At 44.4% G+C, this 3961-nt stretch overlaps 1 pseudogene; it reads left to right on the top strand.

The window, feature by feature from the left end:
• The first annotated feature begins 1673 nt into the window (after positions 1-1673).
• Positions 1674-3961, top strand: LOC139705211 (testis-expressed protein 38-like; annotated as a pseudogene).

Raw genomic sequence — 3961 nt, 5'->3', positions numbered from 1 at the left:
GGTGAAAAAATAGTACCTTCTGTCATCTTCATGATATTCTTTGGCAATATTTGTTCAGTACTCATTTTTTTTTCCTCTCTTACATAGAAGCACCCATTCACATAGGAATTTACATCCTGTTCTCCAACCAGACTGAACTCCTAAGCTGCCTCACTTCACATAGCCCCCTCTAAGCTCCAAAGTAGCCAGAACAATCACCTCCACCTTTCTTACAACAATGGAGACAGAAATAGATACACAATATAAATAGGTAAATCCAGTCAGGTTGCATCAGGGAGGCCAGTTTTGGGTGAGTCTGAGAAGTTGGGAACTGTTACCTGAGGGATTAAAATTTCTTCAGAGTTCTTCCTCTGCACTAGCAAAGTTTTGGAAGGGACACATAAGACAAGGAAGGAATGATAAACCCAGCCTAATTCCTCCTTAATATTGGGAGCAATTTCATCAAAAAGCCATGAAAAGTTCATTTCTGCTTTACTATAAATTACTATGATTTCTAAAATTGCTTGGAATGCCTGCCCATGCCTTGAATGCCCTCTCTAAAACTTTAGTGAAGCCTCATAAATTCTGGCTTTCCCTGGCCAGATAACAACCCTCTTTGAAACCTTAGTGGCACTTCATAATTTCAAAGGTTGGAAACTAAATTTACTCCCTAAGTGCTGAACCATTTATACCATTAACCTATTGCCTACCTTTCTATTACACTTGTCAAAACCCTGTTATCTGTAAGTTCTCAAGAAATCTCCCTTTTGAAACTTTTTGTTGTATAAAACTGTGCTATTACAGAGTCATAGCACTGTCTTCTATTACCACAGGTTTCTGGAGAGAAACAGTCCTAGAGGGTCGAAATAACAAGCTTGCTTTAATTTGAATTAAATTGGACTCAGTGGTCTTTTCTTTTTCTTGTAGTTTAACAAGATTGGCTCTGCTATGTGCTTTTGGAATGTAGTAGAAAAGTAATAAGTCTAGGAGGGATGGCTTGTATCTGGCTCAGGATCATTGCAGTTTTTCCTCACTGCATCCATCTGCACTGGCTGACTCATCATCTCCTAGGGCCCAGGTCCCATGTCCACACCTCAACTGAACCTTCCTGGATGAAGTCTAACATTCTTTGTACACCAAAATTGTCTCTTTTATTTTACCTGCTTCAATCCCTTCATGGCAGTTTCACACTTTGAATTGCCTATATCTTTCTTTTCTTTAATTTAACAGGTTTCCATACCAATGGATACAGATTTTATATATATATATATATATATATATATATATATATATATATATATACACACACACACACACAAAGCAGGCAAAGAAAAACAGGGATAAAGAGACACTCGAGCAGGGAACTAAAATAAGTGAGTAAAGGATCTCTATGAATATCTGAGAGACAAGATTCACAAGAAGGGGGAAGAGACACATGGGAGTGGCTGATGAGAATATTCAGGCATTTGGAGGCCTTGGTCAAGGATTGTGGTTTTTCACCTGAGGACTATGGGAAGTCACTGCATGTGGGAGCAGACTAGCATGATCTATGCTGTCAAGGCTCATTCTGGCTACTGAAGAAAATGGGAGGAACTCAATGGTGCCAAGGATCCAAGCCAGGACCAGTGGTACTAGCTATTGGAGGCTGCCATAGGCTTCATGAGAAAATTTCCCTCTAACTGAGCTGGTCCAAAATGAATCCAGATGCTCCAGGAGATGGTAAGCAAGTCCCTGAATTCCAACAATTTTCAGGGATTTGGAGGTGAGTAGGAAAGTACTAATCTCATTACTCCATTATCTGATGGAAGCTGAATTAAACAGGTCTCCAAGTCTCCTCCAAATGGAGACCATAGGGTGCTGGGATTGATTCAGTACCATCAGGTAGCATCAGAGTGCTGCTGAGTTGGAGTTTTGACCATGTGGGAGGACGAGGATGTGTTCAGAGCTAGAAATGTGGTGAGAGGCACTCCTGAGTGAAGGAGTAGTTTGGGCAAAAGTCCAGAGTTCTTAGTGGACTCTGGGATGCCCAGAAGGGAATGGTGTCTGAAGGATGGGGAAGAAGATGAAGCTGGAAAGAAATACAGGATAACATTAAGGAGAGCACCCACAGGGACAGATGATGCCCAAGAAACACTGGTAGAAGAAAGAAAAGAGACATTGGAAGAGCCACAGAAGGAGGTTTCGACTACATGAAATTTTGGAGCTGTTTGTCTCTCTGACAACTTGGTCAGAAACTTCTTGATGACAAGGCTGTCCAAAGTTCACTGTGTTCTCTACCCCACTCCTCTCTGAAAAATCCATGTAAAGGGCTGGGATTGTGGCACAGTGGTAGAGCACTAGCCTAGCATGTGTGAGGCACTGTGTTTGATTCTAAGCACACCACATCAATAATTAATAAAATGAAGGTCCATTGACAATTAAAAAAATAGAAGAAGAAAAAGAAGGAGAAGGAGAAGGGAGAAGGAAGAAGGAGAAATTATCCATAAATGGCTTTGTAACAACCCACTGAAATAATCCATAAATGGCTTTGTAACAACTCACTGCATAAACAGAAACTCCTGAGGGTGTGAGGGCCCTTTCCTGGGGGCTGTTCTGTGAGTTCCCCATATGAAGTGGGGAACAGACAATTCGGTGTTGGGACTATTCTTTGATGGAAGACAACGATGCTCATGACATGTCACAAAATAGAGTCCCTTCCTTCCATCAACTGTCACCCACTCCACAACCGCCAATCTGGAATTCTCAGTGCTCAGAACCCACTGATCTCATCTTGAGGGCATAATGGGGCTGGGGCCTTCTGAGGACTCCCATTGGTGGAATGAGCAGTGGGGGAGTTCATTATTTCCAAAGCCATAGGACTGGTAAGAAGCTTCAACTGATGGATTCCCCAAAGGAGGACCTGGGCCTTCCTGGACATAAGTAGCCCTACTGTCCTTTGAGTGTAGGGGAATACCCTTTGTAGGGATAGGGTGGTGGCTGCCTTCCTGCAGGAAGTGCTAAGCAGTTAAGAGGTAGGCTCCACCAGAAGAGGAGGGACTCCTTGGAGACATAGATCATGCTCTGCCCAAACAGAAAAGCAAGGAGTCTTGCCATCAAGTAGGGAGCTTTGACTTGCTCAAGGATATTGTGCATAGTGAGGCATCTCAGTCTGAAGGACAGGATGGGGTCTGGGACTGGGAGCCAGAAGTACTGACTGAGTCTGGGTAGGTCATGGCCCCTGTACACAAGCATTCCTTATCTATCAAAGGCGAAAGCGGCCTCTTAGGCTTCCTGCCAAACTAGCTTGGACTCAATGAGAATTCTATGAGATGTGTCTTTGAGGAGGGTGGGAAGGAAGGAATGGATGAATGAGCCAAGTCAAACAGAGGAAGGAGAAAGAGTTGAGGTCCCATGTTATAGCTGTCAGTTTGCCTCTTCATTTTCAGCCTCAGTGTGGGTGCCACTGTACTTTGGATTGCTGGGTCTGCGCTATGTGATAACTGAGGGGATGCACTGATTTCCTGTGCTGGAAGAAGAAACTGGAGGAGCATGCCCAGCAGCGGATGGAAGTGCTGAGAGCCACCACCTTCACTTACAGCCCACTCCTGTACTGGAGAAACAAAGGATGGCAATGTGGCATGAATGCAGCTATCAATACAGGCCTTTCCCCGGCTGGTCCCCAAACTGACATTCAAGTGGAGATTCCAGATTCTCTGTGGCAGTCAGACACCTGTGAAGGCAGACACTATGCCATCAGAGGAAGTAGCACCAAGGCACAGGCCCTTGTTCCTCTGCAACATGCTCTGCTGGCCACACAGCAGCTCTTATCTAACCTGATGCCACAGCGGCAGTCCAAATCCCCACTCCTGATTATCTTTCAGGAGATACCTTTTGCTCCACCCCTCCGCTGAACCTACCTTCCATGCTGGACCACTCTGCCTCCTACCCCTATCTCCACTGGAAGTGGAAAGAAATGTCCATTCTCATTCCTTTCCCATTCTAG

Source organism: Marmota flaviventris, chromosome 1, assembly GCF_047511675.1.
Source record: "Marmota flaviventris isolate mMarFla1 chromosome 1, mMarFla1.hap1, whole genome shotgun sequence".
NCBI lineage: Eukaryota > Metazoa > Chordata > Mammalia > Rodentia > Sciuridae > Marmota > Marmota flaviventris.
This window is presented reverse-complemented; position numbering and strand designations above follow the sequence as displayed.